This window comes from Onychostruthus taczanowskii, unplaced genomic scaffold (genome assembly GCF_017590055.1).
Source record: "Onychostruthus taczanowskii isolate IOZ18803 unplaced genomic scaffold, ASM1759005v1 scaffold29, whole genome shotgun sequence".
NCBI classification, from domain to species: domain Eukaryota; kingdom Metazoa; phylum Chordata; class Aves; order Passeriformes; family Passeridae; genus Onychostruthus; species Onychostruthus taczanowskii.
In genome coordinates, this window is record NW_024500239.1 from 7,700,133 (window position 1) to 7,724,709 (window position 24,577).

A 24,577-nucleotide genomic window follows, 5' to 3' on the forward strand; every position below is an offset into this window, starting at 1 on the left:
TATGAGATGTGGCCAAATTAAGATTTTGTTGTGCTGGATTTAATGAGAGGTGTGAAGTTTGGTCCATAGTTGGTAATAATCTTCTCAGCCATGGTGGTAATGAGTGAAAGGAACTTAGAATCATGATATTGTGGAGTTTTTTAAGAGTCAGTGAGCAGAGTTATATTCTGTGTTATATTCTGTTGACAGTTTTTCATTTGGGCAATAAAATTGGCTTCATCCATAAGAAAGACACTATGAAAAAATAGGTAAAATAAGAGGATTTTTAAGGACAAGATTGTCAATCCAATGAGATACAGCTTTAAAAATCTCCTCCCTAGGAAAAAAAAAATATGAGAACTGTAAAAATTTTAATTAAAAGTTCTTTCCTAGTATTTCATTCCTAAGCATCTGCTGACACTGTTGTGTATTCTGCACATAATGTGGTATTCTGTTTGCCTTGTGATAATGTCTTGTTTATTTGTTTTTCTGTGTTGTACCGGAAGAGATTTCACACATCTTAAAACAGAACATCTTCCTATATATATTTAAAAGTAAAAAACCCACTGCTTGTTGCTAGCTATTGCTACCTTCCCTCCACACATCCTCATCCTAAAATAACAGTGTACAGTCTAAGCCCACACTGTATAAAGCTATTGCCCTTTGCATTCGACATAAGATGTAAAAGATAGTTCTGGGCTTTATCTGGAACAATGTGAGTATTTTGCTTTGCTGTGGAAGATAAGCAGCTATCCCCAAAAGGTGTACAAACTAGAACTCAAAAGGTGTACCAACTAGAACTCATACAGTTACTAGTTCCTTGCCGTCTCCTTTAGGAAAATGCAGTCACACTGGAAGGAACCGGAGAAAGCAGGAACAGAGGACAGCTACATACAATTTTGTTTTGTGTTGGTGCAGTATTTTGCAAAATGCTTTCGTGGCCCAAAGTGTTGGTTTGAGCACAAACAGTAGTATGAATCCCAAGCTGCTGTCTTGTGGTGCCTGGTCTTGCAGACTTGCCCTTTAGAAAATTCACTTGTGCAGAAAAGTCAAATGCGCCAAACAGAAACATTTAGCCAAATATTTTGATCCTTTCTGAGTAAGCATGTGAGATCCTGCAGGTATGATACATTAAGTTTACTGAGCTTGGTGGGCTTCAGTGCACCAAATACCCCCTTGCTTTGGTCATTGAGGATAAAATTTGGTTTAAAAAATCACATTGTATCTTCTCTCTTGCTGTGGGATCACATGTGTTTGAGGCACCTGGATAGCAGGTGGGTGAGTTGTGAGACACATATGGCTTCAAAAATTTCTTCAAATTATAATTCTGTGCAATTTCTGGTGCAGATTCTGTGGTGGTGAGTGAGAGTCAGGTGACCGTGAGTCTGCACTTGGTATGTAGGACAGAACTACAAGGAAATGGATGGCTGCAATTCTTTAAAATTCCTTCTTTTTCCTAATCAGTTCATGGAGAATACTTGATTCTTCAATAAAAATAAAATTAATTTACCAAAATTGTTTTGTGAAGCAGGAACTTACTACTGTAATATTATCTTCTGGCCTTCACTCATCCTCCTAGAGGGTCAAAAAACCAAAACACCAAACCCCTAAACTTTCAAACTGGCAGTGCTTGATCAAAATCTCCCTTTATGCACAGAGTTGTGCATGAACTCCCTTTATCTAAAATAGTGATCATGCCACAAGAAATTACAAGGCCATGGATTTAAAATCAGGAAATATATTGATAAGAGACTACTATGGATTCCCTACAGTTAGTCATTCTTGATTCAGTTCTTTCAGGCAGCATTAAATTTCTTAGTGGCTGCATTAACCAAGCCAGTTTGTTTTGGGTTTTTTTCCCCTCTTATTTTCAAAGTCAAAGTAGTTGTTGTTGTTCAGTATTGCTGTAGATTAGAACTGTTTCCCACTAATCTTCTGGACCTGCTGAAGGTTTGCAGAGACTGCAAGAAAGAGGCAAACATCTCACCAAGGGTCTTTCTAAGTTTCATTACTTTCAGTCTCCAGGCTGCTTACTGTAAGTCCTTTCCCAAAACTGTAGGTCCAAAGGAAAAACATGATTTTAGGCAGCTTCTTTGAACCTTTGAGGTCAGATTTACAGCCACTGTACTGCTCCTGGACTGGTAGACCATTTCTCCATAGAACTATTTTATGTATAGTGACATTAAAGAGACTGTTGCGAATTGCAGCAATCCCAGTTCTTGGTTGTCCAGTAAATGTCTTTTAATCCAGCAGTTACTGTGAGGTTGGTTTGATGTTTTTTTTGAGTTGACGTCTAGCTTCACTTTACTTTTAGTAAATTTGTGTATTTGAATTACAAAATTAGAAATGGACTTCTGGAAAGCAATTACTTCATGAAATGTCTAAGGTGACACCAGTATGCTTTCAATTAGGAAATTTACAGACGACATTAAGATGGCTTCCCATGCTGTGACACTTCTTTCAAAATATTGCTCTCCTCTTGATATATAAATATGGCAAGCTACAGTGATTATTTAATAAATAATGAGATACGGTGAAATTAAGTGAATGCTTTGCAGAATATTTGACCTAAGTAGTGTGGAGGAGTATATACAAAACCCTTCTCTTTTACTCACAGCAATAGCATACACCAGCTCATTTCTGTGAGATTTCTTTCTCATACGTTTAATAGATCTGCATCTTTTAGAGTTTTGTGAGATACAAAAAAATTCCTCAATGAATCCAGAATTTTCTCTTTTCTTTTTACTTTGAAACATACTAGACTTTGTATCTGCTTAATGCCTTAGTAAATGTTTAAGTATTTATTATGTTTACTTTCTTCTTACTGTTAATACTTGAGTTTGTACTTAACATAAATATATCTAAGAACAACAATAACAAAAGGAATGGGCTGTCCTGAGTTTATTGCCCTGAGTTTCTTTAGAGTTGAATGTAGAGGAGTAAAAAGAATAGACAGTGGAGTTTTACTGGTTCAGCATTCTAGTTGATGTGTGCTAATTTGTCATCATTGCACGAAAAAGTGGCACAATCTCTTTTGCAATGACTAAAGCTGCCTGTGTTACAACAGCACAGTTCTCTGCTACTCCTCATTAGAGAATTCCGCACAGCACATTACTGCCATCCCAAAATCTTTGAACTGTCTTGCTGTCTGTCAAAACTGGCCGTTAATGTCATTGATTGTTCAGGAAGGGGGGTTTGGAAGGAAGGTCTGGCATTGTCCCACTTATTGCTCAGCAACTTCCAAATGCTCCTGGTTCAAGCAGCCTGGTTTTCTTGGTCACATAGTGCTGTGGGGACCTGGAAATCAAGCTTGTGACCTGTTATGGAAGATCAAAACCCACTGCACTGCCATGTCAAGGGATTGCTCAAGAAATTTATACAGGCCTGGGACATGTTAGATTATGGGAAATGCTGGATTATCTACCTAGTTCATATCCTTTATGTAATTGAGGTGTGCTGTAAGAAAACAGCAAGGAACCAAACCCAATTGCCACTTCTGGTACTCAGCTCTGAAAAGCCTTGGGAAATGTAATTGCAGGCCAAAACTGAAAACAGACATAATGATGAATAGGCATTCAGTCTGCAATTTAACGTTTTCTTTGAACGAAAAATAATCTGTTAATAATGACTAAGTCTTGCTGGGTAATGAACTTGTGAAAAATCTTGCCTTTGATTGTCCTGTGTTATGTACCTATAATGTGTTTTGCAGTGGTTGATTTGATATAACTTTAATGAACTGTCTGGTTCTCAATGTTTAACGACAGCTCAGCATAACTACTTCAAGCTAAATTGCTTCAGTGAGCATGTATCAGTAAATCAGATAGTTTCTGTCCTGCTTTAGAGGAGATTCTATTTCCTCTCCTCTTTTTTTCCCCTGTTACCTTGCTAATGTTGTGAAATTAGCACTCTCTCTAAGGCTGCAGTCAGGTAACACTGATTGAAAATATTCTGTCTCTTCCTGGTGAAAGGAAGTTGAAGTTCTTAAGATGACTGGCACATGATGGTAGTTGAACTGTTCATCTCATACATGCTCAGGGATCTGCAAGCATAAAAGCTTTTACTACCTCTCATGGCTTAGGCTGTTTACAGGCCTGAGCTGTATGTGTGGTTTTTGCCAGGTGCTTCCTCTTGATATGCATCATAAATTATCAAAAGACAAAAAAACCCAACAGATTAAACACTTTCTACTTGCTTAGTTAATTGCTCTGAAGTATTATTTTTGTAATATAAAAATTTATTATTTTTTGTACATACAGCTTGAGAGATGTAACATAGAGATTGTATGGATTTTGAAGTCTGGGGTACACTTTTCTGTAAAAAATAAACAAAAAGAAATAGTCTTATTACCATAAAAAATTATTTACGAAGCCTTCTCACTTTTTTCGCCCTAGCAAAGTTGTATAGCACTATTTTTTTATTTTCCAGTGTAATTGTGTGTTTTACTCTTTCCTGTAAAGCAGTAAAGAGCACAGGAACTATTATGGTGAATTCTTTGCTATTTGATGGATAGATTAAAACACTCCCCCTTGAGCCAGTCTGTTTTCTGAAGGCAAGTGAAAAGGAGAAAAAAACTTTAAAATGTTGAGAGTGCCAGTGTTTTGTGTGAGAGATTTGACGAGCATTTTCACCAGTCAGTTTTACAAGTTAGATATGCTGTGTAGAATCCTTATGACCATCCGGTGTCTGGTTATGCTGGCATGCCTGGTACAAGGAACTGCTGCTTTTGGGAGAGGCAAATCTTCTTCAAGGGTGTGAAGGGAAGTTCTGGGCAGTCAGGTTCAGCAACACCAGTTGAATTTGATAGATGTCTGTGTTCCTCATGTTCTACCATCAACCTAGCTTTGCCCTTGAGCAAATCCTCATGTCCTCTCTCTGTCTTCCTACTTCATTTCTTAACCTTCATGCTGTCTAACTGGATGGTTTGTTGGGATAGATGCAGTGTCATTCTGTATTAGTAGTAGTGCTTGGAGACCTTGAGTGGAGCCTTCAGGCACTAATGTGCTTCTGCTGGTGGGATGATACAGAAATGACTGTACTGTTTGAAACTTCTGAGAATGCCAAGCATGAAGTAGCTGTGACATCTGTCCTCAAAAATTAACCTTAACACCAGCACTCGGTATGCTATCAGAAGTCTGTGTTAATGTTTCAGTAGGCAAATAGTTCTACTATGAAGTTTGTAGGAAGAACTTTTGTCTAAATGCAAGTAATGTGTTTCAATACTTGACTGTTCATTAAACTCTTTGGATGCTAAATTTAGTATAGTCAACTGTAGCTGCAGCAATTAATCTTTCTCATGTCTAAAATACAGCAAACTTGTTGAAATTTTGTGAGGACGATAAATTGTCCCTGAATTGAAGCTGATGCTCCTACGTTTCCATGTTTCCCTTTGTTGCATGTGAAGGCTACTGAAAGTACAGTGTTCTGCTGTGCAAGGAACGTGTGGAAAAGTTAAAGCAGGGCAGGTGCAAGTGAGGAGCAAGTTCTGGCCCTGCCACAGCACCCACTGCTAATGTTTAAGGAGATGCCTGAATTGTATAACCATGGCAGTATATCACTGGATCTGTGTTTCAATGAAGGAGTGAGTAAATGTGTGGGCAATGGTTGCATAAAATAAGTTGCAAGTGTGTTTTTCTGTTTTGCATGCAATGGCTAAGTCCTAGTGCTCCTTGGTTTGGGTTTTGAGCTGGTTAAGCCTGCATGGGTGTAAAAGGAAGAGGTGCAGTCGCTGTGGTTTTGGCTGGGGAGGAGGTAGGGTGTCAGGCTTTGCTCTCCCACCCTCACCCTGCAGAACTGACTAAAAGAGGGAAGTGCACTCTGTGCTTTTTTAAGGTCTTGTGCTTCAGATGCTATGTTTTTGTGGTAGTTTTCTACAGTTCCCTCCTTGTTAGCTTTGATGCAGAACTAGATAAATGTCCTGTCAAATGAGTTTAATGCCAGTGCCACTTAAATTAGCAAGGAGCTGGAAGAGCAGGGGTGTAATGCAGTAGGCATTCTTTGTGAACTCTCTGTGAACTGTTCTAGCTGCTGAGATGACTTTTCTAGTAAATCAGCCCATACTTCAGCCTGAGAACATGTTCAGTGTTTTGGCACCTTCATGCCATAAAAATGAAGGGAAAGTTGTTGATATATTTCATTTTGAGGAAGCCGTAAGTGACATGGTGATCCTGAAAGGGAGCAGTGTCCTTCTTCCTCATGGAACCTTTTGTGCTTTTACTATTGTGGTGGTTGTGGATCAGCTTGTGGCAGTAATGTTGTATCACCTGCTCTGAAATTGGGTCAGGTGAAAATTCCGATTTGTTACTTTGACCCTGGTTGTATTTGGGAAAAGCTTAAAAAATCTTCTGTAGTATCGTGTTACCTTAAGATGCAGTTATATCTGTAAAATAAGTTGTAGTGAAATGCATTTGCCCTTTTAGAGAAATGGCCAAGCTTTACCTCTGCGTGTTTGGTGTCAAACCACAGCAGAATCTCCAGTGTCTAAGACAGTGGCTGTAGCACTTAATAAAGTATTAAAACCTGTTAAAAGTGCATTTTGAAGTTTGTTCTCATCTTTTTCCTTCTAGTGCTAATTCAGTGGTGTTTGATGCTCCTGGGCAGCAGCTGTGCAGAAGAGTTCTGGAGCCATGTTTCATTTTAATTCTCAGTTTCTCACAAGTATTTCTGATAATGCAGCTGACTGTCCAGATAGGGTAGCTGTAAGACATAGTTTTACACTGTGCATCAGTACAAAGTCAAAACACTCTCATATCAGATGCTAAATATTCTGCCGTGGGAAAAGAGGGTTTCCACATTAAGCTGAGTTGAATTTTGCTCTCATTTGTAAATTCAGCAAATGTGCAATGGACATAGGAAGGAAAAGGTTGTAGGGCTTTCCAATGCAAAGTATTGCTGACAGTAACTTCTTTTTGCACTTCAGAAGTTGAATTTCTTGAGTAATTGGAGCTATTTGTATAGTGAATAAATTTAACTTGTCTGCAGCTACAGCTCAGAAATGGATTTTTCCACTTTGAGGAGAAATGCCATGGAATGATTTTCCTTTTTATTTAACTTTTTCAGTCTGTCTGCTTTAAGTCAATGGAAATACTTTGGTAGCATTTGCTGGGGGACAAAAAAAAAACTTTTTGTAAAAGGAAATTGAAAAACTTTAAAGCAGAATAATATTATGTTACTCTTGATTGCTGCGATAACATTTGCTCTTAAGAAAATCGGATATTTCAGTGCAGCATCCAGTGGATGTGGCCATAAAAATATCAAAATTTACATAGAATTAAAAGCCACAAATTACATGCCAGTTACCTTGGATGATTAGGGGGACTTCTGAGCATCAGTTGCAGTCCAGAATAGGCAATAATGGAAATCTTGCATTTTTGTCACAGTGCCACACAGTGATGTTCAGGCTGGTGTGGCTGGACTTAGAATTGAAAGCTGAATTTAGGGAGGCCTGAGGGCACTCAACTTGCTTGGAACTCTAGGCAGCTCAAAAAATATTGAAAAGACATAAGAGACCCAGAAATCTTAGCAAGTCTGTCACTAATGAGATATATCTTCAAACAGGCACTTATCAAAACAACAGTCACCATTTTTGGGTCCTCAGATTCTCCTGTTCAGTGCAAGAGCTTCAGGAATGGATTCACTGTGTGATGGTGCAGACGTTTTCAGATGAAATGTGGAAATACCAATATACTGGGGATGTTTTGATTTAAAAAAATTGAGACTGTGATGTTGAAATATGAGTCATTTGGGGTTTTTCTTGTTTTGGTTTTGTGGTCAGAGCTAACTTACCCGTCTAGCTCCTTCCTTTATCTTCCTTCTGCTTCTTTCACCTGCATGCTTCTTTCTTCCTTCATGCTATTTTCTGCCAGCATCTCTGATGCAGTCAAAATGCCTTGCTTTGATTTTTCTGAGGTATTAGAAATATTTAGTTGCTGACAGTGCTCAGAAACAGTGAAGAGATGGCCAGTTAAGATAGGCAGTCTGATCCGGAATGTGTGAACACCACAGAAGAAAATTTGCACTTTTCTGACACATATCCCCTGGAATAATTACTTTCTCTTCAAGCCAGTTCTCTCTCTTCATGCTATAATATGACTTTCTGCAACCTTCCCAGCCTACCACAATACATTGCTTTACCAAGCAATCCCTTGGTGCCATTGTCAGTTTTTGAAAGATAAAAATCAAAACAATGTTCTGTTACTTTTATGACAAACTATCATTGTCACTTATATACTGTTTTGTCATGAAGCTGTTTTGGATGTTTGCATTTGTACTTTGTACTTGTTAAAGAATTTGTTATGTGCAGCAAATGCAAGAACTTGTGTGTAGTCCTTTTGGGGAAATGTGGCTAAAATTTGTCAGTGTAAAGTGGAACTGCAAAAACTTTAAATCCCACTTTTGTTTCTTTTGTGCACATATATGTAAGTATGCACATGTCCATACTGAAAAAGTGCAAGTGTATATTAAAAAATACTTGTATATTAATGCAAGTGTATATTCAGGTATTGATACTGCATTCTATCCCTGTATGGCTGCAGATGTGCTCCCTGTAGCAGTTTCAAAAGGCAAGACCAGTAGCTTTTCACCCTGGGGAGTCTATTCATTCTGATCTTCCCCGTGAGCTACAGACTAAATGTTTTCTTAATGCTAAGCCAGAGCTTTCTACTGCAGGTGAAACTTGCCTTATGGTACACAGTGATAAAGCCTGAATAATCAGTACTGAAATTCCAGACAATTCTGGGTTTTTAAGACCTGGAAGATGAAAGATGTGCGAAGATGAGAGCATGTGAGACTTAGAATCTCAAGTCAGTGCCTGTAACAGTTGAGAAATATTTATAGATCATAATAAAATATATTTAATCTGTTTCAATACTTCATATGTATTGATTTAAAATTCAGTATCTTTAATATATTCATCAACTCTATAGTACTAGCATAAATATATATCTTCATGTTCTAGGAGAGGCTTTGGAGCTCATAGCAGGTGAAACCCACTGCGTAAAGTAACAACTGTTTTATCTTTGGTGCACTACTGCACAGAAAACAGTGTGTTTGGGATGATAGACATTATTTCTGGAGCTTGGTCACGTGAGATGAGATTCTAGGTCAAGGCTGCAGACAATGTTATATTTTTGTGCTTAAATAAATAACTTGTCATGTGCTGCAGGATACTTGCTGATAGAAACTTGCTGAGAGGAGGACTTCTCCTACGATGGGGTGCTAATCTCCAGTTTCCTTCAGAATCAAATGAGTGTTTGGAGTAAACTTATGTCACATATTTTATTTGAGATGGATCTGAACCGCTGTAATCCATTACATTTAGATTGGCTTAAGTGAAGCATGTTTGTTTGTAGGTGCTAACAATGTGTCCTGAACACTCAGCTTTAGGATACTTTTACTTGACAAATTAATTTTAATGTTGATATTTTCTTTCTACAATACAGTATTAAAAAAATATTCAAAATAAAAGGTTTTTCTTTATATGTGCTTCAACTAATTTCTTGCCATATAAGTGAGGATATTGGCAAGAAGAAAAAAAAATAGATGAAATACCTAATAAAAATTTAGCTTTGATACTTTTTGCGCTTGTTTTGCCCTCAGTGGTGTGTTATGTTCTGCTTTCCTGCAGTCTTCTCAGGAAGGGAAGGAACAGAACTACATTCAGGAGTCTCTTCAATGTACCTTTTCTGTCTGTTGCCTTCTTTTCCTTTCCACTGGCATTTGTCTATTGTTTTTCATTTTTTATTACCTTTATATGATGCTGTGCTGCATAGTCTTTATAAGAATTGATAAAACTGTATAAAAATGAAAGTTTTATGGAGCCTGGGGGAAAGGAGGCTACAAGATCCCTGTTATTGGATGTGTTCAGTTGGGATGGGGAGCTCTGGGTTCTAATACCCTTGCAACAGATTGTATGGATGTCTTGGCCAATGGCTTTAACTCCAAGTACAAGAACAACCAGTGGAGCAAGGGATACGTCTGCCTTTGGCAAGGGATGCTGAGATCTTCCAGGCATCAGATTCTGCTCTGGGATTTTGCAGAGTTCATAATGCCATAGCATAATGCAGTTAATACTGTAATAATGTAAGATTCTATTGCAGCTGTTGAGTCACCTGCTTATGGAAGAATAAAGGGTTTATGGCATTTTGGGAGCCCACAGGGCTTGACACACAGACTTTGTATCAACTAAATTGCATGTCTTTGATAATTTCTGATGATGTCTCTTGCTGCTGTATGTAAGAAGCAGGAAGGACCCTCAGAAGATGTCTTGCAGGTTGTCCCCAAGGGAGATGGCTGCGCCAGCAGCAGGGGCTCTTGGCTTCGATCGCAGCTTTGAGCTCTGGTCTCAGCAGATGACGACTTGCTCTGGGTTTTGCCCCATGGGCTTGCTTTAACCAAGCAGGCTGCAAGCCGTGGGCTGGTGGAACAGGTGCAGAGTTGCTGTCTTTGTGCTGGAGCCAGATGGCCATTTAATTGTCCCAGTCGCTGAGTAAGACTTGGCCGAGTCTCTTGCTCAGTTCTCAATTCTGCTGCTGCTGCACTGCCAAGTTGGGTCTTGTGGGCTTAAGAAAATGAGGACTTCAGAGACAACTCTGAGCATCTGGACTTCTCCTAGTCATGGTATAATGTGGTCAGTTTCAAACCTCAACATGCTTCACAGCCTAACACTGTTTTCTTAAAAGAAATTGCTTGATGCTTTCTTGAAGTAAAGATTTCTAATCTGTGCTGGCATATCTTGCTTTACAATGTTGTTAATATCAAGGTGATAGGAAAAAAGCTTTAAGTAGGAACCCTTATTTTCAAGGTATTATTCCCTGGGATTTTGCAAGGAGAAGCTTTGTATCTGTTGAGTTACCTCTTACCAGGACATGAGCTGAGGGGAAGAATTTTGAGAGTTAAGAATCTTTTGGTTTGCTAAAGTTTTCAAAATCCTGTTTAAGAACAACAATTTTTCATTGTTCAGAAGAAGTAAGACATGATTATTTGCATGCTGCACTTATGGGGAAGTGCTAGACTTTAGGACTTGTAAACTTGCAAAGTAGAATTGCAAATTAGGTGTGTTTGCTTATCTATATGCTTATACTTATTTGCTTGGTTTAATAACTGCAAATATTTTTTATCTGTGATCTCTTCAAATGAAAATATTTGTTGCTTATATGTAACTCAATCAGTTGGTTTTTGTCAAGATAATCCACTTTTACAGCTGTGGGGTGTTAGAGGCAAAGGATGGGACTAAGCTGAGTAATGATAATATTATTTGCAGTGCTAGGGAATTGAATTAAAAAGATGTCTAGGTATTTCCAGCAGGCCACCTCTTTTGTTCAGTGCTAAAAAGGCAGGCTCTGGGTCTAAAGTGATTATGAAGTACCATTTTGATTCAAGCTGCTTGAGTTAGACTGTCAGTCAAATCGCAAGTAGCCTATATATGGAAAGGATCGAATATATATATGTTAATAAAACACAGCTATTTAAGCTTTTGTATTTAGAGTCGATGGATCCTAATCTACATTTATTTTAAGATTTTTTTATCCATCATGCTCCACCTGTTTTGTTCAGTCCTGGATCTGATTCACACAGCTTTTTTTAGTTTTGTTTCGACTGTGTCTCTGGCCGTACCAATTCTACCCAGAAGTTACATAGCCTCTGGATTATACTATCCCTAGGGGAGAAGGTGGAGAGCTTTGCATGGTCTGTTGTGCTTACGTCTGCAGTCCCCACTGCACACCACATGAATAATACCAGAAGGTCTGCCCAAGGTCTACCTGCTCCCTTTTTAGGATGAAATACCACCAAAAAAAGGACAGTGAAAATAGCTTCTTGTTTCCCCACAGGTTTCTCTCCAGTTAAATTCTCTGCCTAGAGAAGCAGTTGAAAATAGTTGGTGCTACTTTGTTTTACAGTTGCCCGCATGACTCCTTTCCTTCCTGCTGGCCTATAGAATCAAGGCATGGATTTTAGCCTTCACAACACATATGCAGTGATGTAAAATTCTATTTATGTGCAGAGGGTTACTAAGTAACAGTTGCTGAGGGAAATGCAGTCTTTAACTGTGTGACGTTTGTGCACTTAAAATTCCCAGCCAAGTAGTGCATTAACATAGATTTTGCACATTAATGTAATGGGATTTGCTGTGGGCAGTGTGAGAAAAACCTTGGGAAAACAGCAGTGTAGTTTAAGGAATTGTGTTCTCTGCAGCCTGACCCTGTGGAGAGGAGATGAAACCAGTTTTTGTCCTTCTACCTCATCCTCTCCATACCGCACCATAATTAAGGACCCTGATATATTTCATAGAATCATAGAATATCCTGAGTTGGAAGGGATCCACTGAGTCCAACTCCTGGCCTGCACAGGACATCCCCAAGAATATCACACCATGTGCCTGAAGGTGTTGTCCAGACATTTCTTGAACTCCCTCAGGCTTGGCTCTGTCCAGTGCCTAGCCACCTGCCCATATGCAGAACCTTCTCCTAATACCTAACCTAAACTTCCTCTAACACAATATCAGGTAAGTCCCTTCCGTCCTGTCACTGATCAGCAGAGAGGAGAGATCAGTGTCTGCTTTATTTGCCAGCTTCCAGTCAACTGGGATCTTTCTAGAATCCCAAGACATCATTGAAAACATCCCAAGACCATTGAAAAATCATTAAGGGAGGTCTCCTGGCAACATTGGGCAGCTCCTTGAGTATCCTGGGATGAATCCCATTAAGCACCATAAACTTGAAGGGATCCAGCACCATAAACTTGAAGAAGCAAGCCCCCCACAGTTCAGGTTGGCTGGGGTTTTATGATTCTTGCATTTGCAGTCCTCCAGTTCACAGCTCTGGAGGTTCTATTTTAAATATTTATGTGTATTTTTGTGCATTTTAATATTTGTTTGATATTTGTGTATTTGAATTTATTTCTGCATCTATCGATAAAAAGGATTACATGTGCAATCAGTTTGTTTTGCGTGTGTACCTTCTTTCAGAGGGAGGAAAGTTGAGTGGCAAAAAACCAAAAAGAGTGGGGAATAGACTGGGTGTTGATAGTATAAGGAGAAATTTCCCTTGAGCTCTTCTGTTAACTCTGCTTCTAATTTTTCACAGTCTATCAGAGGATTTGTTTTTCCTAAGGGTTTTTTTTTCCAGTAAATGTTACTTGGGAAAGGTCATGTGTCTAGCCTTGAAAATGAGCTTTTGTATTGGAAAAGGTTCTACTTAAATGACCAACCTTTCCTTTAAATCACACCTAGTATGGCTTACAGTAGGGCTTTGAACTGAAAACCTTTATATGCTGATAAAGATGAATTGTTCAACTTTCATGAAGTCTTACAGCTTTTAATTAATTTCTCTATTACTTGATTCCTTTTTGTCCTAAAATACTTGGAGGATAGGGAGAAGTGTGCTTGTATGTAAATAATTATTGCAGTGGGAAGGTAACACGAGCTCATCAGGCTGTGTGATTTGCTCACTGTGGCTTGAGGAGATCTTAATTTCAGTGAGGTTCTTACATTAATGATGTCATTGTATCAGAGTACATAAAAGGTGGGCAAAAATAAATTTTTATAATGAAGTACTATCACAGCCCTTTAATTAAAGTGTCGTAAATATCTATCAGGCATATCCAGTCATTATTTTATTGGATTTTAATGACTTTGTTTTAGCTAAATCCAAGAATGTTACTTGCTGATCACTGAGAAATACATTATGGCTAGAAGTTGATTTTATATTTTTACCTAGGCTTCTCAGTAACCAGCATTGTCACTGTCATGGGAATAGTAGCGTAATTTGTCAACTGTGCAAAATTTACTTTGTTTATTTACTCATGGCAATTGGGTTTTTAGTTTATTTTCTTGTTATTTCTATGCAAATTAAAAAAAAAACAAACAAAAAAAAAAACCAAACCAAAACCAAAACCAAACAAAAAACACAGCAAGCCAAGCAGCATACAAACCTAGTGATACCGTCTCTGTAAAAGTTGGTGTGTTCCTGGCATTGTAAAGTCTCTTAACACTTTTGATTTGGTGTAGTTTTCAAGTACTGTCTGACTGCATTTTTTGCTTGTGTTTGAGAGAGCATAGTATATGAGGGTTTTTGTAGTCTTTCATGCAGTTCATTTTGGTTTTGAGGCCAGAAACTCTTCCCTCTGGAGAGAAATTGATCCTGAATTCTTCATTGTTAAGTCAAGCTCCTGCTTTTCTGTAACTCTTTGTGGTCAGCTGTGACTGCTCAAGTGGTTTTAAACTGGTGTATTGGCCACAGCTTTTCCCTCAGGAAGCTGTCATCACTGGTGGGAGTACTGACTCTGAGCACAGTAGCTTTTGTGTCTACAGAGGAAGCAAAACAGAACAAGGGGAGAAAAATAGTCACACAATTGACACATCTATTCTTCCAATGCCTTTTCTTGTTGCTCCATAGGGGCCCATGTGTTTCTTTTCTCTCAAATTCAGGAGAACTGGAGTTAAACCTATTTGCCAGTAGCACCTGCTTTTTCCGTGTACTTCAGGAGCTGCTCATCAGTTCCAAACACCTGTAATGCAACCATTTACAGTTACTTAACTAAAACATATGCAAAAAAAAATTTAAAAACTAAAAAGAGGAACCTTTTCTGCAAAGCTGCTTTCAGGCCATTTGAGCCCTGGTGATCCTCATGCATGGAGTTAACCCATTTCATCTGCAGAGTTTTGTATGTGCCTTTATTGGACTTCACGAGATTCTTGTCAGTTTACTTCTGTAGCCTGTCAAAGTCCCTTTTGGAAGAGCACCTCTGCCTCTGTGTACTGATCAGCCCCCAGTTCATTATTATTACCTGGGTTTTTAATAAAGACATTAAATGATATTGGCCTTAGTGCTGATCCCTGAGGGGTGCTGCTGCTGACTGACAGACAGATGGACTCCATGCTGCTGACTGCCATCCTCTGAGCTTGGTGGTCCTACCAGTCACCCACCCCTTGTATTCCACCTACCCAGACTTTATCTTCTTGGTCTGACTGGAAGGGTAGAGTGGCAGACTGTGGGAGGCTGTGTCACAGGCCATGCTCATGTCAGGGGATATGCTGTCATGTTTCTGCCCTCCTCCACAAAACCAGTCATTCCATCACAGAAGGCTGTTCAGGGGGTTTGTCAGACACCATTTGCCTTTGATAAATCCAAGCAGAGTGTTCCTACACACCTTCTATCCATGGGGAAAAATTACTGTTAAAACTGTTATGTCATCTAAAAAAAGAAAAACAGCTAAGCATTTGAAATGCTGTGTATAAAGCATGTCTCTCTTTTTACCAATGCATTATCACTCCTTCAGTGTTAATGCAGAGGTTTCTGTTGAGTACAAAATGTACCTACATTTGACTGTCTTTTATTCTTCAGTAAAGTATTGCACTTCTGAATTATTGACCAAAAAAAAAGCATACTGAGGCCTTCTTTCAGGACAAATCCACAGAAGATGCGTGAAGTGCACCTTCCAGTTGTATGATGATCCTTGATTTCTTGAAACCTTTCTAGAAAGATGGGCAGTTGTCACAGAGCTGCCAAGTCTTGACAGATTGCTAGCAGCCTGTATAGTGTAACAGTACAACGTACATGTTGATTGGTCACCGAAAAAAAGGCAATGCTGTCTGGCTGAGCTGTCAGTTGGGTTTTTATGTGGTTATTTTTGGTTTTTTGGTCATTTGGTGGTTGTTGGTTGGTTTTTTGTTGCTGTTTTTGGTGGGTTTTTTTGGGGTTTTTTGTTAAATAGCTATAAAAGAGGAAAAATCTAAAAATTAGGCACTGGAAGAAAAGGTGGAAGTTGAAGAAAAGAACACGTGTTCCTGCCAGGAGTTGGAGATGTTCCCAGGCAATAAATAGGTATGCTTGCTAGTAGAGCTTCATGCTCCCCCCCAGAGCCTGGGCCTTCCACAGATGATGACTATAAATACTGCAAAATAGCACTTATTTAAATCACCTCTTTTTCTTTTTCTTTTCAACATGTCGCTCTTGAATTTCAATGCAGTATTTCTCCTGAAGTTGTAGAGTTCTTGCTAGAACCACACTAATGAATCAAACTGTGGTAAATTGAATCATCTCTGTAGTGATTAGTGACAGGACTCAAGGTAATGGTCTGAAGTTGTGTCAGGGGAGGTTTAGGTTGGATTTCAGAAAAAGTTTCCTCAGCCAGAGGGTGGCTGGACACTGGAACAGGCTCCCCAGGGACGTGGTCACAGCACCAAGCCTGAGAGTTCAAGGCGTGTTTGGACAATGCTCTCAGGCACATAGTGTGATTCTGGGCCAGGAGTTGGATGTGATGGTCTTTGTGGGTCCCTTCCAACTCAGCATATTGAATGATTCTGTGATCTTTTTAAATGACAGTTTCTATTTGGTTTTTGGCTCACTGAGTGATAAGCCGGTTGCTCGCAAATCGTATTTCTGGTCTTAACCATTTCTCCTGTCTGTACTTGCACATGAGTGTTTCAATGTCATCACTTCTGATACTTATTTACATTGGGATTAGAGAAAATGGACATTTATCTCACAGTCAGTATGAGATTTATATTGCTTGATCTTTCTCAGGTTTAGTTTCTTTGTTTGACTTTATATATTTGGAAAATGGTAACTACAACTGTTTAAAACCATACTGTCCCCTGTCCCTGCAAAAAAACAAGAAATGTTCCCAAAGAACAGGATTGTATATTGTGCAGATAGGGTCTTTTTTTTTCAGTTATTAGATTAGCTGCTTATGCTTTGGAAAAGGTATGAGAACAGGCTTATGAACCATTTATGTTATGGAGCAGGTATCTTATCATATTTGCCATCTGGAGGCACTTTGGATAGATGCTTACTGACCATGGTCTTTTTTATGTGGTGTACAGAAATGGCAGCAATTAACTCCACAGGAAAACCTTCCCTAGTTCCAGGTGAGTAATAGCAGGTATTTGCTGATGACTCAGGTGTCACCTGGGACTGAAGAAGCATTGAGCATGAGATCTCAGTGAATCATTTCCTTGGGCTCTCAAGGTTTGTCTTACCACTACTTCAGTGTGGTGGGCAGCAATAGTTAACTTGAGATTACTATTTCTGAAAGTCAGGAATATGTTAAATTACTGATATGTGGGGGGACATATAACATTTTAGCTGTACTCCTTGCATATGAAATCACCAATATTTGCTGGAAACTCACAACATCATTTTGGAATTTTGGAAAAGCATTGATCAGATTGCATATCTGACATACCCACATCTGCATGTTACAGTCTGGGCTGCATTAGACTGTAAGTGTGCTCCAGAGGAGGCCGCCAAAATCTGGAGGTATTAGTGCCACTGGTATAAGAAACCAGATGGTGACCTGGTAGCCAGAACCCAGAGAGGTCAGGCTCTGAGTGCCAGCCCTTATAATGCCTGGAAGCCCCAGTGTGATCAGATGCTCTGAGTTTTCAAATGCCAGTTGTGGGGCAACTAATGAAATTGGCTTCTGCTGTTCATTAACATCCAGATCTTCAGGATTTGTTGTTGTTGTTTTCCCCCTCATGGTGCTCAATACAATTTGAATGCTAATTTAGACATTTTAAACAGGCTGAAAACAAACAATTAAAATGTCTTCTCTCTGGGCATGTTTGGGTAAACAATCGGGTTTGTTGTACTTTTTTTCCAAAATATTTTGCCTCTTAGACTTCATTATTCCCTTCTGAAATGGGAAAGTTCACCTGTTGAATATGTAGGTTAATATTTCAGCGTGCAGCTTCATACATGTGTTACAATGGTTGATTTTTCTTCTAATATTGGTGCAGTTGTAACTGCTCAGTAGTTTTTGTGAGAGTGCCTCTGTGTTGGCTTAAAACATGTAGGGAAGCATTGTTCTCTTGTTTGTTTTCAGAAAATATGGTGGGTTGACCCTGGCTGGACTCCCAGTGGCCACCAAAGCTGCTCTGTCACATGTCTAGTGCATATGAACATTGTGAAAGGGAAATAATCACACCAGCAAGAGTTCTGCTCCTCTGTTCTTGATAAAGGATGCAGAAGTCAAAGCAAGCAGTGAATGGGAGCAGTTTCTATTTGTGTTGAGAGAATTTGAGAGATTTGTGTTCTATTGCTCTGAGATTTCTTCCTTCTTGTTGGAATGGATTGGTTTTGGTTAGCTTTTTTGACATTCTCCTGACTTGGGTTCTATTGTTCTAGTGCTAATTAGGTGCATTGTTTTGAGTTATTTACTTTATGACAGTTTTCCTGCTTCAGTTTAGACAGTTTCTTGAAAAATGACTGACAGCTAGAATATTTCTGAAATCAGTTGATCTCCTTTTCAGATTTTGCATTTTGTGGTTGTTAAGGTAACTAGGAAGAATGAGGAAGGGATCCTCATTGTGCTTTCTTCAAGTCTTTTAAGCAAAACTATAAAGTAATTTTAATAGGTGTTTTGAAGTTGCTCTTTAAAAAATATTCAGGTAAGTATTATATGCATTTCAATGTATGTCTTTGTTTCTTAGGAAATATCTCTGAGGTTATTTCTTTGTGTTATAGTAAGTAGTTTTATTTATGTACCATTGACAGTTATCTGTTAGAAGTTTGCTTACAGTGGGCTGCTGAAGGAAAGGTCAGCCCTATTTGGGCCTATAGTTGAGCATCAAATGGACAAATCTCTGGGGTGATGTTGTGGCTTTCTGAAGAGGTAGCTGTTCCTGAAAGATGATTTTAAAGTCAAAACTTAGCATTTATCATTCTGTTGCTTCCTGCTGGTTGACTTGTGTGAGAATTGAAGTTGCTTAGAGTTTATGGGTATCTTTTAAAATGGTCTATAAAAAAAATCTGCAAAGGTGACTAATACTCCTGAGAAACTTCTTGTAATGTCTTTGGTGAGGTATGGAAAGGGAAGGTAACTTCTGGTCTTTAAGCACATTGAGAAAGAGACTCCTTGAGGGGCTTTAATATGGTTCTAAAAACTAATGGTCCCTCCTTCCTGTCTTTTTATCAATATTATCAATATAATATCCAGGGTCATTAGATAAGGTGCAACTACATTTCTGTGCATGCTGTTTTGCCATCTCATGTATTTTCTCTTCTAGGGGAGAGATTTGGGTCCATGGTGGCGTGGTGATGCTGGTGGGGGCTTGTGAAATCCTTGGGCTCTTGCCCCCTCCTGCTTCTCTTCCTTGGTATGAGGGCAGCCCTGGTGCTGGTATGGGGGTCCTGAGACTGGTTATGTGGCTCTGGATCTGAGGAACAAGGGCACAGGAATTTCTCCCTCGTGCACCCAGTGAGGCTTGGACAGAAGGGAATGGATCCTAGAGGTCAACAACTGGGGGCACAGCTAATGTTGACAACAGGCATTTGGCTTTTACAGCCATGGAGTCCCTCTCTGAGGGTCAAGGGCTGCTCATATGGAATCTACCTGACCAAGTCAGGGAAAAGCCTCATTGCCAGCAGGCTGGTCAAGCTGGTGAGGAGAGCTTTAAATTAGGAAATATAAGGAAGAGAGAGATGACAACCCACAGACAAGTGAGGAAGTGATGGAATGGGTTGGCAAACAAAGGGCACAGGGTGATGCAGACAAAAAGAACCTTGGAAAAAATGTAATGGGGCTGAAGGCAGAGGTTGATTCCATGACCTGTCAAGCAAATACTCAGTTTTGCCTAGTGTCTTAACTTTCCTGGTCAGTCTGCATTAGACTCAAACTGTTGATAAAATTTAGTATCTTAATGTTTCTAATGATTTTTAATAGAATTTTTTAATGTAGTCTTATAGTGGGGAACTATTTTTAAGTAATATATTGATAAAGTGATCCTTGATAACATGATCGATGTCTTTACTTATCTTCACATATTGCTTGATGTTTTTTAAAATTTACTTACGTGGGAGTTAAAAGATGTCATACCACTCTTTTACAATTACACAAACTGTTTCGTGTCTTTAGCAGTTTCCCTTAACTAAAAAACCCCCCCTTGCCTCCACACCAACTGCATTTCAAAACTCTAATCTGAAAAGAAATCTCTATTTATATTTTAAAAAAGGCAGTTGTGTTGATTATTTTGTAAATATTGACCACAGGGTATTGACCACAGGGTATTACCCTCTGTGTAGGGTAAATAAACACACAAATACCACAAGTCTTGTGGTATTTGTGTGTTTATTTACCCTACGCAGAGGACGTATGCACATTCTGGGAGCATAGAGCAATAAAATTAATTTTCTTTCAAGATCATGCATTTAACATTTAAATCACAGAGGGAAATGTCTGTGTTGGGTGGGTAGACAGGCACACCAAGACCTCGTTTGCTGTGGTGGCAGGGTCATGGCAGCTCCCCCTTAACCAAGTGTTAAAAGCAAACCTTATTTTCCCATGCAGACTGGAGTGAGGGAGGGACTCTCTGGCGCATTGGACCCAAGAGCTGGTTTGGTTCCATTTTCTCCCCTTCTCCCCCATCATGTTACTAAGATGGATTGGTTTTAGCCCCTCTTTCACCCTTTGTCTGGTTCCTTGAGGGACAAAAAGTTTTGGGAGCAGCTCAGCTTGTAGGTATGGTCAGAAGGGAGGAGGCATTCCTTGGAGATCGGACAAGGTTGGGATCTTGGCAGGAGTGCTTGCTAATGATGAGCTGAAATGTCTGTGTCAAAATACCTTGCCACTTTGGAAAGGCAAAATTGTCTTTTTCTTAACAACCCACCAGCCCTCAAAAAAACCTTTTTGTACAAAACTTAAGAACTTTTAATTTAAGAACTTTTAATTTAAGAACTTTTTATCACAGTTCAGAAACATTGATGAGTACTGTGGTCAGAATTTTCTTTGAACCTACAAGTCTTGCAGGGAAATGTAATTTAGCATCAGGCAACTTGTATGTACAATTATTCTTAGCTTTGGCCTAGAAATATACTTCATGAGGCTAGAGACTGCCAAGTGATCTAAAGCACTTTCAGTGTGCTGAAAAATCTCCATTCTAAAATTAACTGCTTGATGTTAAATTTAATTCTTAGCAAATAAAAGTAACTTTTGCTTTTAAATGCTGAAAACGTCTTTATAGTTTTTAGGGAGTTGAAGTGATGTAATTTTGATTTTTGAATGCTTTTTACATAGCTGCTTTTGAACTTTCTTTCCTCATGAGCTAGAGACTTGAAAGTGAAAATTAAATTCAATAAGTTGAAAGTTCATATTTGGTGTTCACTGGCAATTGTTTCAGAGTGTATTTCAGACTCATTAAGCTCAAAGGGGATTTGAATTCATCTGTTGTATCTCTTGCCCACTGTGAGTAGAACAGAGAGAAAGTGTTCTAAAGTTGTCTATTGGTTTTGTCTTCTTTCTGTAACCATAGAGAAAGCACTACAAAGGTATTTTTATTATTCAAGAAAGCCAGTCTGCACCCGTGTTGAGGAAATGACCCAGACACATGTTCTGTGTAATTATTTTGCACACTGAAGGATTGGTTCATGCACGTAATGGAATTAGGAATAAAATACCAGAAGTGAAATTCTGGCTTCCCTGCAGCCCGGTTTGCTGCTGGGGAACTGGGCAGAGCTAACCTCTCGTGTTAGGTGCTGAGTTCCTGCTGTGCATCTTTATTTGGCACAGTTGTGCTGCAGCTCTCTGTAGCCCCCACAGTCACACGTTCCACTTCGCTCCTGCAGGCCCGTGGAGTCAACAATTGACCCTGACAAGGGGAACCTCGTGTGTTTTCTCTTAACAAGGTTAACGCCTGCTGCAGAGTCAGGCTGTCACCTGTGTTGGGTTTTTGTCAAAAATACCTGTGCACTGTCAGTTGGAGTACTGCAAAAGCCAGAACATTTTCACACCTGGGGGCTGAGAAAAGATGTTTTGCTGGTAATGCAGCAGAAAGGTTAATCTATAATAGTCGTTTACCGTTCTTAGTTTCAACACTTTTTCAGTGAATATTTCTGAGATGCTCTGTAATAGCTTTCATTTTGTAATATATGTCACTCAAAATACCTTTGAGGTAATGGAAGAAGATAAAGAGGATTTAACTCATTTTTTAAAAAACCTTTTTTTACTTATCTAAGACACTCTGAATATCCTCTTGTTCCTGGGTTACTGTAGACATCCATCCTTGTGTTTGATGAACCAGATTTGGACACTGCTTCAAGCCTAATTTCTTATTTTTTGGGGTTTTTTTTAAACAACCATAAGCATAATGCAAATGCAGCAGTGCAGGTTTACATAGCCATGGTTTGTGGGACTCTGCAAAAGGACTGGGGCCTTTCATCTGTGTATCATGAGATCAGGTAACTTCTGCGCTGAATGATGGTTTGGAACCATGTGTTCTCCCAGATGTGCTCCACACAGACAGCTGCCACCCCTTCTGCATCTCTTCCTGTGGATAAAAGGTGCAAATCACCAGGTCTACTGCCACCCTCAGTCCTCTATAGGCCCCTGAGGAGGATTCAGACTGAGGATTTCTAATTAGGCGGCAATCATTTTGATCTTTATTCATTGCAAACTGCCAAACTGAGACCTCTTATATGAGAAGTTCAATGTATGAGGTGGAAAAGCATTTTTTACCTGAAAAAAAAGCCCAAAATAGTTCTCCCTGGTGAGTGGATTGTTATTTTGCACCTTTTTTTAAATGGCTTTGGTTTGATTTTTTTTCCACCTGTTAATTACTGGACATCATTCTGTACCTAGCTGCTAGTTTTTTGCATCTCTGTTGTGCTTTTACAGTAGATAATCAGATGCTTAGTATCTTTTTCTGGTATATTGGTATCCCGATACATGAACTCAGATTTTATCAATATGCTAGAATATGGATTTGTGCTCATTAGCTGGGAAGAAAACAGGATTGCTGTTGTACACTTTTGTTATAACCCTCCAGAAAGATGTCATGTGGTAGCATTTGAAAATTAGCAGTCTGCTGGAGCCAGACACTGACATTGTTCAATGGATTTATGAAGCTTTTAAGGAGGTACACTGAGGGTTGAGGCTACAGCATCAACACTGTGTTTATGACTTAAACCACATCCTTTTCTTGAGAAACAAAATGTGAAATATTTGCACTTGTTCAGCATGTGGCTAAAATAAGTGCTTAAAGGAGAGTAAATTTGCACTCAGTTTAGATGAGGTAAAGATGATGAATGGGCTGTGAAGGCATCGATATTGACAGCTGTCACTTTGCAGACTATTCTGGAAATCAGCTTGAGCACCTTTTGTAAAAGAGACATGTTCTTGTGCTTGGAGTCCAAAGTACCTGTTTTTGATTTTGTCCCTTGAGTGTTGTTAGGGCTCCTCTTTGATTCATGAGGCCAAGAGCTGCTTCCATCCATGTGCCTGCCAGATGCTGTTTGCAGTGGAGCTGTAGAAAACCCGCCCGGCTTCAAAGCAGGTACCCCATGCTCTTTAGTAACGTTAGTTCCAGGTCTTCTGGAGGCTGTTGAGCCCAGGTGTGGGTGTAGGTCCTTGTACTGCTCTGCACAGTTTCATCTTTTGTTGCCACTGCACTGCTCGTGCAGCTGGTGTGGCGATGGTTGCTCTGCCCCGTAGGACCAGGGTGGGATTGGCGGAGGAAGTAACAAGTCATAGCCCTGCCCATACTTGTCTGACTTTGATGTGATTCACATCCGGGTTTCCTGGGTATGGTTTCAGGTTAATGTGCACAGAGTGAAAGACAGTTGCTTCAAATTGAAACTATTGACCCAGAGCATATTTTTGTGTCTTGTCTTTACTTGTTTTGCAATTTCCTTGTGGTTCTAGGAGGATTCCTGATCATGGCAGTATCTTAGAGTACCTACAAAGTAAAAAGTCACTCACAAAGCTTTTCCCCTCCCTCTCCCCTATGCATAGGGCACCTGAGATAATTTTTTTTTTCAGTTCACAGTATTAATGCAAGCCTCTTGAATCGGGGTTGTCTGACCTGTTTTTTATTTAGTTTTGTTTCCGAAATGAATGCTGTCATTTTAACAGCTTGCTCCCAAATGCCTTTAGCCTCTGTGACTTGTATGGGCACAGTAATGTAATCTCTAATTTTCTTCCTATTGCATGCTTGAAATTCCATCCTGAGCATAGGGGAGTACTGTATGGAGTAGTGAAAGTTGACTAGTATTTCACTGTAGGTCCATAAATTATCTGTTACATTCTGAGCTGAAGAAACTTCAGCTATAAAATATGAGAACCCCAGAGTGGTCAGGAACATTTAAAGGTGATATATTCTCTGTATTAACCCAGTTTGTAGCAAAATAGAGCAGAGTGCTGGTAACACCAAAGTCATGAGTCCCAGTATAGGCCACTGGCTTGAGTTGGACTCAGGGGTCCTTGTGGGTCCCTTTCGACTCAGAATATTCTGTGAAATCTGTGCAACTTCTCCATAAACTGAAGTAGTTTTAAAACGCCTTTCATAAAAGAAGGGAAGCACATAGCAAAATAGCGTGAAACTATAATGCAGAATGGAGCAAATTTTTGAGATGGAATTCAGTGGTTTTTACTTGGTATTTTAAAGTTTCAAAATAGACTGATTTAGTTTCTTCAAAGTCCTGGATAATGTGTTTGAAGCATCTCAGACTTTTTAAAAGTGCCTTGGTCTGCCTTGGGGTTTAGTGATGAGAATCCCTTTGTTTGCAACTTCTTTTCAAGTTCTCTTTTGGTGACAGCAGCAGTAGCACTGTGCTGTTGAAGCTGAGAGGAATAGAAAACTGTCCTTGGAAACTCTAGCCCTCTCTTTTTC

The 24,577-nt window shown here is 39.3% G+C and overlaps 1 protein-coding gene across 8 annotated transcripts in view; it reads left to right on the plus strand.

Moving 5' to 3' along the window:
• The window catches only part of LOC121337816 (myelin basic protein), a 110,415-nt gene that overhangs the window by 25,981 nt on the left and 59,857 nt on the right, over positions 1 to 24,577 (plus strand). The window lies entirely within an intron of this gene.